The 15,448-nt window shown below is 42.0% G+C and overlaps 1 protein-coding gene and 1 long non-coding RNA gene across 14 annotated transcripts in view; one reads left to right on the forward strand and one right to left on the reverse strand.

Annotated features, from left to right (window-relative positions):
- ptprk (protein tyrosine phosphatase receptor type K) overlaps positions 1 to 15,448 on the reverse strand; it is a 132,525-nt gene that overhangs the window by 90,141 nt on the left and 26,936 nt on the right. The gene's annotated exons all lie outside the window — the stretch shown is intronic.
- On the forward strand, positions 7,709 to 10,810 carry LOC306975003. Its single transcript, XR_013793685.1, has 4 exons — positions 7,709 to 7,745; positions 7,830 to 7,913; positions 10,248 to 10,313; positions 10,597 to 10,810. It is a non-coding gene; the product is annotated as an uncharacterized lncRNA (long non-coding RNA).

The following is a 15,448-nucleotide window of genomic DNA, read 5'->3' on the forward strand; positions in this document are numbered from 1 at the left end:
TTCCTCCTTCGCCTATTTTATTTAACCTTTGTCTTTTGATATTCTCTGTAAAATTAGCATTGGTTTGTTTTGGTTTGCAAAATCCATTTTGTATAGTGGGGGAGGAGCTAGTGGTGCCACTACCGGGCTGTGCGATCTCACTAATCAATGTGCACCTGCGTTCACCGCGGACAGATGTCACGTAGAGACCTACACTCAACAAACTGGTAAGTCTTTTTGAGAGTTAACTATGTTAGACATGACAAATTAGTTTGCAATGTTCATGTTCTAAGATGTGTGCTCAAAAACGTTTCATAACAGTGCTAAGTACCGTGGCAATGTGCTAGTTTTTCTGTTAATTTCTACCGCAATACATAAAGAGACAGACTTATTTTTTGCTCAACCGCATGCTTGTAGGAAGGTATATGAGGCTTCTTTTTTTTTTTTTTAGATAATATTGTTAAAAGGTTTAGTGGATATTAGATTGATTAGCTAGCTGCATGGTGGTTAGCTATCATGCTAATCGTACATTAGCAAAACCAGACTCACGTGGCCTCACTTTTCTTCAACAAGGAATACATTATACCATTAAACATTGGGGTAAAATAGACTTTAATCTTGAGCTCCACAATACTGGTGGACATTTTTTTTGCAGTTGGTCGTCCATAACTTCGCTGTCTGACCAAGTCTTAGCTTTGAGAATAACCATAACATTGAACATGTTTAGCATCGTGGTAAGAAGCTGCTGTAGCACCATGTGCTGTGGGAAGTGGAGCTGAGGCTGCCACAGTAGTATGGCAAAACATTTTTACTGAGGCATTAAACATAAATAACTCATCTTACAATGGGATAAATGCCTGTGTCTGAGATCTCAGGATGTGCTAGTCAATGTCAAGGCCAAAGCTGAAGCAAAGGTTGTTCTGTACTGATCCACAGCTACCATAGTAAAGTAACTCAACTTTATGTTTTCAGCTACAATGAATGAGTCGAATGGTGAGGATAAAGAGGGACATGAGAAACCCGAGGTAAGATTTTTTTTTCATTATTATTATCCACTGTACTTCTTTGTTTTGTAGTCACAAGTAAGATATTTTTGTTGTCTGCAGACATTAAGAAATCAACAAGATGCCTGTGCGACTCGACAAGAAGAGTGGCTCACAAACGAAACACACAATGAGAGCGTAAGAACTTTGAATTTACATCACTTACCTCAAGTTGTAAATCTGTGCATACAATTATTGTTTAAGGCGAGACACTGCAGGTAAATGGGGAAAAAATGTAGGCCCAGTGCATAGTTAATCTGCTATCTTTATAAAGATTTTTCTACAGCAATATATCAAATAAGTTTGACTGCATTGTTTTATTTTGCTGAGGTTTAGCGCAGCCACTCGAGTCATGGAAAAGCTTTAGCAAGGAACATGCACTTGTTATGAATTAAGTTGTTGTGAGTGATTCTCCGCCGCTGAACTCCAGAGTGGCACATTGTTCTTCATGCCTCTGGTCTGTAAAAGTCCACCTATCAAACGGTCTCTCTCCTCCGTCTTAAAATTATCAGGTTATTAATTTATCGGCTCCGGATTCCAGATCTGTGGTTGTGTGTCCTGTTTACTTCCTGAAATAGTGCTGCACTTTCCCCTCTACTGCGCATGTGTGACACATTCAAGCCACATTGCGTTCAGACGCGAGATCCGGCATTAAAGGGATATTTCAGGGTTTTTTGACATAAGGCCTCATTTCCTCGTTATCCAGAGTGTTGCTGATTTCTGGAGATATTTTTTATTTGTAATTCATGCAGTTCTTATATTTGAAGAGTTTCGTGGCGCTAGGCTAGTGCAAGGTTAGCGCATTTCTACGATGTCAGCTAGCCTGCATTAAAAACAGTCTATATAAATGCCTGTGTCCAAAGAATCATTTTAACCATTTTGCATTTAAAAGACCTTATATTTGAGCAGCATCAGCTTCGTGGTTGTATAAGCTACGCGGCGGCGGAGTGATCTGCTAGAAAATAGTCCCTCAAAATGCGATCATTCATGTGATGCAGGTCAGTTATATGGTTAGTCTGGTGTTATAAGTGATTTGCCTCAGGTGCTCTGTGGAGCGGGTCACACTGTGTTTAATGCAGGGTAGCTGATATCGTAGAAATGAGCTTGCCGTGCATTACCCTAGCACCACGAAACTCTTCAAAAATAAGAACTGCATGAATTACAAAAAAAATATCTCTAGAAATCAGCAACACTCTGGATAACGAGGAAATGAGGCCCTATGTCAAAAATCCTGAAATATCCCTTTAAGCCTTGCAGTCTGAACGTAGCCTAAGTGACTGCATGCCCAAATCCATTCTTGACTATAATTAATTAATTTTTTTGTCTTTTTCAGCCAAATCCAAGAAAGGATGAATTGGCAACATTTGAAGGTAGCCAAGATGAATGTGTCCCAGACTGTGAAGACAACGTTTCATCTGCCCACCAAAAACAGCTACTTGGAAAGATTCAGAAGAAGAAGAAACACAAGGAAAATAAGCAACAGAGGAAAAGACCTCGAGCTACACGAGCACCAGATGTAATATTTCCTGAAGAACTACAGGTGAGTGTAGAGTTTGTAAGAAAGCCATGTTGAGCAATTGTCAAAAATTGTTAGCAGTCCAGGTCTGGTCTTGTCCTGTCCAGACCTGGTCATGTCTAGGTCTAGTTGCGTCCAGGTCGTGTCCTATTAAGTGACTGCATGCCCAAATCCATTCTTGACCATAATTGAGTTTTGCCTTTTTCAGCCAAACCCCAGAAAGGGTGACATGTCCACATCTGAAGGCAGCCAAGACGAGTATGTCCCAGATCACACAAAGAGCAGCACAGACGGTGAAGACGTCGATTCATCTGCCCACCAGAAACAACCACGTAGAAAGGTTCAGAAGAAGAGGAAACACAAGGAAAATAAGCAACAAAGGAAAAGACCTCGAGCTACACGAGCACCAGATCCAATATTTCCTGAAGAACTACAGGTGAGTGTAGAGTTTGTAATAAAGCCATGATGAGCAACTGTATAAAAATCCTAATTTAAAGGAATAGGCCACAGTTTTTACATACTAAGATATGTTCTTACCTCACTTTAGACGTGTTAATATATCCCCGTCTGGTCTTTGTCCGTGCGCTCTGTCACGCAAACGGAGCACATACGCAGCCTCTCCCACATGTCACATAGCTCCAAAAAAGCTCACGATAGAAGCTACCAAGCTCTTCCACGTGTTCCCTATTTAAATAAAGTTACGTGAAGTGTTTTCATGCGAAGTATATTTACACAGAAATGTAACGTGTCGATTTTATAAGCAAATAAAAAGGGGGACTATATTGTGAGGCGTAATGATACGAGGAGCACAGCGTCCGCGCAGTAACTCCTAAAGACTTCCCCCCGCTCACTTCCATCAATAACCTTTAGGAGTTACTGCGCGGACGTTTTACTCCTCGTATTATTACGCCTCACAATATAGTTCCCCTTTTTATTTGCTTATAAAATCGACATGTTACATTTCTGTGTAAATATACTTCGCATGAAAACACTTCACGTAACTTTATTTAAATAGGGAACACGTGGAAGAGCTTGGTAGCTTCTATCGTGAGCTTTTTCGGAGCTATGTGACATGTGGGAGAGGCTGCGTATGTGCTCCGTTTGCGTGACAGAGCGCACGGACAAAGACCAGACGGGGATATATTAACACGTCTAAAGTGAGGTAAGAACATATTTTAGTATGTAAAAACGGTGGCCTATTCCTTTAAGGTCCAGTCACATCCAGACCTAGCCTGGCTAACGCCAGACTTAATATCACAATAGTTTGGGAATCACAAATACATGTTCTGGTAGGAGAGGTGTGGTTTACGATCCGTAACCGTCTATAGGGCGAATATCTATCATATGCGTCTGCATGTATCCCATAGCCAATCGTTTCAATTGTGCCCGATGTATGTAGAAGAACGCTGTTCTTTTAAAATAAACTTTCAAGCTAAACTATTTAACACGCTTTAAAGCTTGATGGAAAGACGGCTTTGCGTCTGCTGCTGTCATGTTGGATCCAAAAAGAAACTACAATGCCATGGTGCCTATGCTGTCACGCAGTTCGAAATGATTTTAGTGCACAGGCAACATGAGTATTCCCAGGCTACTCCAGACCAGACCTGGATGCAACTGGACCAAACAAAGTGATTGTATGTTCAAATGCATTCTTGACCATAAATGAGTCTTGTCTTTTTCAGCCAAACCCCAGAAAGGGTGACATGTCCACATCTGAAGGCAGCCAAGACGAGTATGTCCCAGATCACACAAGGAGCAGCACGGCCGGGGAAGACGTCGATTCATCCGCCCACCAGAAACAACCACGTAGAAAGGTTCAGAAGAAGAGGAAACACAAGGAAAATAAGCAACAGAGGAAAAGACCTCGAGCTACACGAGCACCAGATGATCCAATATTTCATGAAGAACTACAGGTGAGTGTAGAGTTTGTAACAAAGCCATGGTGAGCAATTGTCAAAAATTGTTAGCAGTCCAGGTCTGGTCTTGTCGTGTCCTGTCTAGACCTGGTCACGTCTAGGTCTAGTTGCATCCAGGTCGTGTCCTATTAAGTGACTGCATGCCCAAATCCATTCTTGACCATAATTGAGTTTTGTCTTTTTCAGCCAAATCCAAGAAAGGATGAATTGTCAACATTTGAAGGTAGCCAAGATGAATGTGTCCCAGACAGTGAAGACAATGTTTCATCTGCCCACCAAAAACAGCGACTTGGAAAGATTCAGAAGAAGAGGAAACACAAGGAAAATAAGCAACAGAGGAAAAGACCTCGAGCTACACGAGCACCAGATGAGCCAATATTTCCTGAAGAACTACAGGTGAGTGTAGAGTTTGTAACAAAGCCATGATGAGCAACTGTATAAAAATCCTAATTTAAGGTCCAGTCACATCCAGACCTAGCCTGGCTAACGCCAGACTTAATATCACAATAGTTTGGGAATCACAAATACATGTTCTGGTAGGAGAGGTGTGTTTTACGATTGTCCATAACCGTCTATAGGGCGAATATCTATCATATGCGTCTGCATGTATCCCATAGCCAATCGTTTCAATTGTGCCCGATGTATGTAGAAGAACGCTGTTCTTTTAAAATAAACTTTCAAGCTAAACTATTTAACACGCTTTAAAGCTTGATGGAAAGACGGCTTTGCGTCTGCTGCTGTCATGTTGGATCCAAAAAGAAACTACAATGCCATGGTGCCTATGCTGTCACGCAGTTCGAAATGATTTTAGTGCACAGGCAACATGAGTATTCCCAGGCTACTCCAGACCAGACCTGGATGCAACTGGACCAAACAAAGTGATTGTATGTTCAAATGCATTCTTGACCATAAATGAGTCTTGTCTTTTTCAGCCAAACCCCAGAAAGGGTGACATGTCCACATCTGAAGGCAGCCAAGACGAGTATGTCCCAGATCACACAAGGAGCAGCACGGCCGGGGAAGACGTCGATTCATCCGCCCACCAGAAACAACCACGTAGAAAGGTTCAGAAGAAGAGGAAACACAAGGAAAATAAGCAACAGAGGAAAAGACCTCGAGCTACACGAGCACCAGATGATCCAATATTTCATGAAGAACTACAGGTGAGTGTAGAGTTTGTAACAAAGCCATGGTGAGCAATTGTCAAAAATTGTTAGCAGTCCAGGTCTGGTCTTGTCGTGTCCTGTCTAGACCTGGTCACGTCTAGGTCTAGTTGCATCCAGGTCGTGTCCTATTAAGTGACTGCATGCCCAAATCCATTCTTGACCATAATTGAGTTTTGTCTTTTTCAGCCAAACCCCAGAAAGGGTGACATGTCCACATCTGAAGGCAGCCAAGACGAGTATGTCCCAGATCACACAAGGAGCAGCACAGACGGTGAAGACGATGATTTATCTGCCCATGAGAAACAACCACATAGAAAGGTTCAGAAGAAGAGGAAACACAAGGAAAATAAGCAAAAGATGAAAAGACCTCAGGCTACACGAGCACCAGATGATCCAATATGTCCTGACTTATCAAAAGTCAGTGTTAAAACACTGGAGAGAAAACAAAGTGGTAGTAGGCTCTATGATAAGCGGTTCTACTGTTTCTACTGTGCAAAACCTGTGAGCAAAATGGCTCGGCATTTAAAGTCCATGCATAAAAATGAACTAGAGGTGGAAAAAGCCCTCTCATGTCCTAAACATTCCAAGGAACGCAAAATGCAGCTCTCCTTGCTTTTAAATAAAGGCAACCGTGTCCATAATAATACAGTCATGAAGGGGGGAGAAGGAACTGTTGTACCACGAAGACAACCCGGTCAACCAGCTAAAGCAGGAGATTTTGTGCACTGTATCAACTGTGAAGGATATTATAAAAGAAAAAGTTTATGGAGACATATGAAGAGGTGTTATTTAAATCAGAAAGTCAAAGGGTTGAAGAGGGGAACTTCAAGAGTTCAAGCGCTATGCAAGTACGCCGAGCCTGTTCCAGACCATGTCAATGCAGTGTTTTGGAATATGTTACAAGACATGCGGGACGATGAGGTTACAAATATCATTCGTAAAGAAAAGTACATCCTGAAGCTAGGAGAGCATCTTTATAATAAAAATGGCCACGATAAAACCCAGCATGAACACATTAGACAAAAGATGCGCGAGACTGGAAGGCTAGTTCTTCAAGGCCAAAAGGATGGCAACTTAAATACGCTAATAGATTTTATTGTACCAGCTAATTTTCTGCACGTAGTCACAGCTGTCAGAAATTTAGCAGGACAAGATGAAGTGACAAGCACCTACAAGACACCAACATTGGCGCTTAAATCTGGTCATAACCTCAAAAAAATAGCAAGTATAATTGAATGTGATGCCATGATGACTGGCAATGCAGAGCTCCAGAACAATGCCTGTGCGTTCAAGAAATTGTGTGAAAGTAAATGGCATGAATGTGTGTCGTCTCAAGCCCTCCGCAACTTACAAGAAACTAAATGGAACGCTCCACTACTGCTGCCTGTTGCTGAAGACATCCGAATAATGCACCAGCATCTGGAACTGCAACGGGCTGAGCTGCAGAGAAAGCTAGAAGAAGAGCCAAGTAAAAACTCCTGGGCAGACTTGGCAAAGTTAACTCTTTGTGAAATCATCCTTTTTAATCGCAGACGAGAAGGCGAAGTTTCCAAAATGTATGTCAATTCCTTTGTTCTCCGAGATGTTGCATCGCCTAATGTAGATGTTGAGCTGGCTTTGTCAGAGTTGGAAAAAAACCTGTGTAAATACTTCGAACGAGTAGAAATTCGTGGAAAACGTGGGAGGAAGGTTCCGATACTGCTCACACCAAACATGCTCCGGTCGATGGATCTACTTGCCAAAGCTCGTCCTGAATGTCATGTGTTAGAGGAAAATCCATACATGTTCGCAATACCGCAAGCTCCGAGCAGTTACTACAGAGGCTGTGATGTTATAAGGCAAATTGCAAAAACCTGTGGAGCCAAAAATCCGACCGCCTTATCCTCTACTAAACTACGTAAACATGCCGCCACCATGTCGAAAGTTTTAAATTTAAAAGATAATGAAATGGACGAACTAGCAAACTTCTTAGGCCATGACATCAGAGTTCACAGGGCATATTATAGACTCCCAGAAGGAACGCTTCAACTGGCCAAGATCAGCAAGGTCCTCATGGCGCTAGAGCAAGGCAAGATCTCGGATTTCAAAGGAAAGAATCTGGATCAAATAAATATAGATCCACATGGTAAGTTAAGTTTCACAATGTCATGTACAGTTACTTCCTGTTAACTATTAAGTGTCCTGGTAACCATTTCATTTTTGTTTTTAGAAGAAGTCATGGAAGAAACGGATGCATCAGATGATGAAACAGATCCAATCTCAGCCCCAGATTCATCATCTTCAAAATCTCCAGGTATTATAACACTTGACACATGTGGTGGAGAGGGAGAGGAGGCGAAGGACACAAAGGGAGGAGACGGAGGACATAAAACAAGCCAAACTATTTATTATATTTTCTTTAGATTAATTCCGTTATGCCCACAGAGACCAGGAAGAGGGGAGAGACTGCACTCCAAAACATTCAACCAGGAAGTGAAGATCATATCACTACTTCAAAGTCTGCAGGTATTTTGAACAATCAATAAAGGCGAGAGAGTTGTGCTGTTAGATTCGGGAAGAAGAGATTCAGGACAGAAGAGAGAAGGTGACCGGGGAGAGGAGACGGGTGAGAGAGATACGGGACAGACGGAGGGGAGAGAGGAGGAGACGGGTTAAAGAGATGCAGGATAAACGGAGGGGAGAGAGGAGGAGACAGGTTAAAGAGATGCAGGATAGACGGAGGGGAGAGAGGAGGAGACAGGTTAAAGAGATGCAGGATAGACGGAGGGGAGAGAGGAGGAGACAGGTTAAAGAGATGCAGGATAGACGGAGGGGAGAGAGGAGGAGACAGGTTAAAGAGATGCAGGATAGACGGAGGGGAGAGAGGAGGAGACAGGTTAAAGAGATGCAGGATAAACGGAGGGGAGAGAGGAGGAGACTAAGGAGAGATGCAGGATAGACAGAGGGGAGAGAGGAGGAGACTGAGGAGAGGAGACAAAGGAGAAACGGATATAGGACAGGGATGGAGTAGAGAGAGAGAGAGAGGGAGGCAAAGGAGCGACCAGAAACAGAAGGAAGCATAGTAGGATTGATGCTGGTCAGAAATGTCTAATAGTGTTGCAGAACAGATAATACATTTTATGGGAGAAACATCCAGGATGGACATGCGAAAGGGGGAGGGGAACACAAAACAAGCCAATTATTTCCTATATTTTGTTTAAGCTCTTAAACCACACTTTAACCAAGCACATTTTCTCCAGTTCACCTTTACCCAAATCTAAAAGATTTCAAATGAGGTGTTACTCTGGCCTTTAGGATGTAAGCCAAGACCAACAAAACTAATTTGAATGGATCTTTATCCTCGAGTTGTTGCCACCTTGTCATATTTTTGTCACACTCTTCTGGCTTAATTTTAGTCACATTTTTGCCACTTTTTCCAATGTTTTTTTTTAATGCTGTTTCATCGCTTTTTGATCATGTTTACATCGCTATTTTGACGCTTTTTCCAAGAAGCTTTTATTTGGGTAAAGCCAAACTGGAGAAAATGTGCCCAGTTCTGAGGGCCGGTTAAGAGGTGCAATTACTTTATTTGTATTTGTAAACTTTATTTGTATAATTCCATCATACCCACAGGAACCAGGAAGAGGGGAATGTCTGCACCCCTAAACATTCAGCCAGGATGTGAAGATCATATCACTACTTCTTCGAAGTCTCCAGGTATTTTGAACAATCAAAGGGGAGAGAGATTCAGGACAGAAGAGAGTGTGACAGGAGAGAGGAGACAGAGGAGGGAGAAATGGAGAGGGGGAAGGAGAAATGGGAGAAAAAGAGAGGAAGACAGGACAGAGGCAGTGGAGAGGGGGTAGCCAGGAAGAGGAGATAGGTGAGAGAAATATGGGACAGACGGAGGGGGAGAGAGGGAGAGAGGGGTAGAAATGGGAGAGGAAGGGGGAGACTGGGGAGAAAGACGGAGAAACGGATACAGGAAGGAATGTAGTAAAGAGAGGGAGACTGGAGCGAGCAACACAAGAGAAACAGAAGTGGAAGGATTGGTACTGGTCAGAAATGTGTGATAGTGTTGCAGAATAGAGAGATAATATGGGAGAAACATCCAGGAACTTGTGCTGAGTCCCCAGCCCCTCTGGGGAAAAATAAAGCCAAGAATATGTCAGATCATTTTTTGTTTTGGGGATTAAATAATCCACACCAGTGTCAGCCACAGGAAAATTGCCATTCTTGCTCATGGACACATCAGTTCAATTGTATTTTGTATGGAAAAAATATGAGTGAGTTGATCGATTGTTACCATCAGTCAGAGCACATCATTGGGGAAAATGGTGGCTGTGTATCACTCCCTTTTATCTCTTTAATCAGTAAATTTTAGACTTCTTAAACATGCTCAGCATTGCGTCTTAATTATTCTGTGGGTCTTCAAACATGCGTTAATGTTGGCAGTAGTTACTGTGTGAACCATGTATATTTTGCTCTCAACATAAAAAACACTATAGGCTGCCTGCATACATTTCATTTAATATAAAGGGGACAGAAATAAATCTGAAGCTGTAAATACATAAAGCAACAACACAAAATTAACAAATTTTAGCTATATACTCATTTAGTTTACTAATAATTTGTTTTGAAAACTCAGGACTGACGGGAGGAAAGGGACTGCAGACACGGACGCCAACAGAAGAAGTAGTGTCTACTTCTACAGGTAAAGCTCATTCCACTACTTGTAATACAGTTGGTTTGTAAAGTCACAGTAAGTAATTTTGTTTTATCATATTTTCCTTTTCTTTTTTTTTCTTTTTCTTTATGCATGCCCTTATGGCCTTATAGTTTTAAAGGTTTGTATAGCTTATTTTTTATCTAAATTCTGTGTTATGTTTATTGCACAATTGTACAAAGAAACATTCCTAGTTTGTGAACCTGTTCTCAAACAATGTAAAAAAGTAATGTAAAAAGTGTTCTGATTCTAGTTTTTGCATATTTTCCAGGATCTAAAGGAAAAAAGAGACCATGGACAGTGCAGGAAGTAAATGCAGTAGAGAAAACCCTCATGGATAACATTCAGTCTGGAAAGGTCCCTGGTAAGGCGCAGTGCATCCAATGTATTGAAGAGTCTTCTGGGGCACTTCAGACAAGGACATGGGAGGGTGTCAAATTTTACGTCAAAAACCGGATTGACGCTGGGAGACGACAAAGTTGTAAAAGAAAGTAATAATGTTAGGACACTCTTTCCTCCTAGTATAACAACTATATTTACTTAATCCTTTTCATGTCAAAATTACAAGTGCTTATGCCACATTAGGTACGATGACAGAAACCGTTTTTGTAAGAGTTGGCTAAAGAAAACGTCCAGTTTTATAGTTTTTTTTAGGCCTTTATTGATCTTTAAAGGAACAGGCAACTGTTTTTTTCTTTCATACAGAGATATGTTCTTACCTGAGTTTAGACAAGTTGATGCGTACCTGTCTGGTCTTTGTGTGTGCACTCAGTCACGCAAGCAGACCAGAGATATTGTTAGCATTTAGCCTCTCCTCCTCTCTTCTATGGGGCCAAACGGGGGTGAAGTTAGAAGCGACCAAGCTCTTCCACGTTCCCCCTATATGGTTATGTGAGATCCATGTATAGTTGCACAAAATTAAACATGTCAATTTTCTAAGCGAATGAACAGGGGAACCTTTTTGTAAGGCGTAATAACACTTAAGAAGCACTTTGGCGTCTTGCGCGGATGTCGAAGTGCAACTACTCGTGTAACTGTATTTAAATATGGGAAACGTGGAAGAGCTTGGTTGCTTCTAACTTAACGCCGTTTAGCCTCATAGAAGGGAGGAGGAGAGGCTTAATGCTAGCAATTTTTTGGTCGTTTTGCGTGACTGAGCGCACGCGCAAAGAACAGACAGTTACACATCAACTCATCTAAGCTCAGGTAAGAACATATCTCTGTATGGAAAAATAGTGGTGTGTTCCATTTAATACAGGAAGTAACAGCTAGAGGTAGAGTTTTCATACTGTTGTGCAATCGTAAAGTTATGTAAGAGTCTATAGTAGAGACCTGTAAGGGAATGGATTTTGAGAAATGTTTTAGTCTGACCGCCCGTTCCCGCCTAAGGCTTTATGAACCTTTATACTTTATGAACCTGACCGATCCCAAATTAGTGTCGGTCCTGCAAGTCTCGTGAGAATTCCCGCCCATTGCAGGTCTCTAGTCAAGAGGTCTATTCAACTTTCCCTCCAACTTACTGTTGTAGAACATATTAACTGGGCGAACCGCAGCAGGTGAAATTATTGATTTTTCACACTGTAGTTGAAATGGAGATTTTAGCCGTTTTAGCGCTGACATCTTATTTTTCATGTCAGACAACAGAAATGGCAAAACTTACCCCGTATGATGCTTGTTTTTTTTTTTTTTGATGCGAGCGAGGCAGAGATGTCCCATAAGGAGTAACATCGCACAACAAAAGCCGGGTTCCCTTGCGTATTCTTCACAAATATTGACATATTTTATATCCAGTATTTTAATTTCTGTCAGAAGTTGTTATTGCGACAGACTTATGTTATTTTTTTTATAAACATTTAATTGCTTATGAACATTTGTTGGGCGACAGACCCATGTTCACTTTTTTTAAATAAATATTTCATTGTTAATGAACATTTGTTGGGCAAAAGACCCATGTTCACTTAAAAAAAAAAAAAAAATGTCATTGTTAATTAACATTTGTTGGGTGACAGACCCATGTTCACTTTTTTAAATAAATATTTCATTGTTAATTAACATTTGTTGGGTGACAGACCCATGTTCACTTTTTTAAATAAATATTTCATTGTTAATTAACATTTGTTGGGCAGTTTTTTTCCTGTAAACCTATCTACCAGCAGTAAACAATAACTTAAATAGCAGAAAAAAACAAAAAATAGCATTTTCCCCACTATTGCCATCTGGTGGTTGTTTCAGGTACTACATAATAGACACGTCCCCAAAAGTCACCAATTACCGGACAAAAAATAAAAAAGAAAACTTCGGAGATTTTGGTTCAAAATTTGCATCTGGAGCCCAAGGCTCCAAAAAAAATTTTGAGAATGGTTTTGGTGGCTCTAGTCCCTTAAAAAAAATGGAGTCCCCATATGGAGCAGTTTGCCTTGAGGTCCCCATTTGTCCTGATTTACAAGTATGTGTGTGTGTGTGTGTGTGTGTGTGTGTGTGTGTGTGTGTGTGTGTGTGTGTGTGTGTGTGTGTATGTGTGTGTGTGTGTGTGCAGGAGAAAGAGAGGGAGACGGGGGGGGGAGGGCTTTCAGAGGAACGGAGAAACGTCTCTGTTGTGGAGCCGACTTTTGAGTTTAATGACAGGGAAAATTAAAGATGTTTCGGATGGGCCCTTTTCAAAAATAAGGCTTTTAGAGGAAATCATGTTCATTTAGACTGTTTTCATTAATGTCCCCGGGAAGTGCCGCGAAGACGGAGCGCTTTGATTAGAACAAAACCCAGGACGGCGTGTGGCGTTAGGAGCGAGGCGGCACAGAAATGTTGCAGATGGATCTCTATTACCGCATTAGCAAAATCCTATGTGCTAAAACATGATGATTATTATTATTATGATTTGGCCAGTTTGAAACACAGCATGTTCTGTTTTCGCTATTGATCCAGTCCAGTTTGAGTCGAGATGATCGTGGCTTGGGGAAACTTCTTCTACAATGGTGAGCTGCACAAACACAGCTTTAAGGAAGCCGCTCAAACGGACTTCTAATCTTAAGTTCCAGTCCATTCAAGTTAGTAGGTCAGTAGTAGTCACACTCTTCTTTACTTGTAACTGGGAGCAAGGGAGTGGCCTCTGGGAGTGACAGTCGCCCACAGGGAGTGCTCCGTCAATAAGGATGTGACATTGTGATGGTGCGTGGTTAATAATGACAACGCTGAGAGAGAGAGCAGGAAATGAGTCCAACAGGTTTGTGACTCAGACTTTTTTCAGAGCTGCGCCGCGGGGCCACACACACACACAAGCTACCGTAGACACTAGACAGCATTGTTCAATTCTTCTCCTGCTTCATCCAGTCGACCCGGCTCATTCACTGACAAATTTACGGCCGGCTTTTGAGGCTTAGCGGTCCGGAGGAATAATAGAGAAAAAGGTTGTTGGTTTGAATCCCAACAAAGAACGCAAACCACGGCGAGACAATTAACTAATGTCGCGCCTTTTGTTCCCAGGCACTGGAGCTAAACGCAGAGAAGATTTGTAACTTTTCAAGGAACACTCCCTCTATATGAATGAATTGATATTTTAAATGTCTGTGCATGTCTGTGTCTAATAGTGCATTGTTGTTTCCCCAATGTGGTTTCACAAGACTGTCGGTGAATGGACAGGAATAGCTGAAACATGACACATTCTTATTAACTGGAGGAGGCCCGGTTTTGATTTACCGACTGACTAAGACAGGATACTTTCGCTCTGTGTCACATTTGCTTCCAAGTTGATGATTACAGTAGATTACAAATGATTAGCCACATTCCCCACAAGCACCGGGAGGTTTACTCACCCGTAGTCTGGTAATAACTTGGAAAATCCCAGTGAACATGACACTCAGCTAATCCTTATCTAGTGCCAGTAAAGCTTTGGTAGGTATAGGCTCATATGCTGCTTTATGTATGTTCTTGCCCCATTACAATCATCAGCTTCTAATGCGGAAACAATTCTCCAAATGAACCGACACTGTTGACTCCTGACGTCTCACAAATCGCAACACTTGGCCTTGATACAGGCTTTTCAGCATGCTGCGTCTGCCCCTGAAACGTCCAGTCCAGGGCGGAGTGAGTGCACATTTGGAGAGGCTGTGGCCTATAGCCCGAAGGCTGCAGGACTCAACCCAAGACGGACCCTTTTAAAGTCGGTGTCGTGAGGGGGAGCTGTACGGGGCTTCGCTGGGGCCGCTGACCCCAGTCCAAGAAAAACAAATCTAAAGGCAGCGCGAGATGGACACGCAAGGACATGGGTTACTCATCAAGGTTTGCACAAGACTGACGAGAGTTATAAGAAAGGGATAGAGAGAATGCCCACTTTATGTCGCTGTAAGATCTTAATATGTATAAAACTACATATATCAACACAGACGGCCCCCCCTTTTTCAAAACCAACGCCCTTTATTTAGAACAATGTTACCTTCTTACCCCTACGAGCGCTGGCCTACATCTCCTAAACTTTCCCACAGCGCCGGTCGTCCTCTGCCCGTCTCTGCCACACATACTGTACTTCTTTCCTTTTGTTTTGTTTTTTTTAATCATTAGTCACTCACACTCGCTCACAAGGCTCCCATTGTGGCTGCATGTACACGCCGCGGTGAGTGCCAAGTAATTAACGCAGCTTGTTCTTGTTTGGGAGACTGATAATAGAAAAACAAGCAGAGACCGGCCCTTGTTCATTAATCACCCATCTATCCATAGCTTTCATTTCGGGAGGTCGGCCCCTATAGGTCGATGTCCTGCCCACCCAGTAATGACTTCATATATTGTCTTTGGTGCGTGATTTGAGGGCGAGTTTATACAAAGCTATGGCAAACGGTGATCTACTGCAATGCTGGGTTTAGCTCACAGTGTGTTCCTCGTGAATTTGTTAGCATGCCGTTGGGCTATCATTAGGGCGCTCCAGGCCAATTCAAAAACCACTGTCTTGTCTTTAAAATGACATTATTCAAAAATATTAAATATGAGAGGTAATAAGCCGAGCCCTAGAAGCCTTTTCTTCCTCTTAATTTGCTGTATTTCTTGAAGGAATTCTCTTAGTCATCACATGTACTCCTCCATCTCTTTATGTAACCAAATGATTCAAAGCAGAAACGGGCAGAAATAGCGGCTTT

This window comes from Gobius niger (genome assembly GCF_951799975.1).
Source record: "Gobius niger genome assembly, chromosome: 15".
Lineage (NCBI taxonomy): Eukaryota > Metazoa > Chordata > Actinopteri > Gobiiformes > Gobiidae > Gobius > Gobius niger.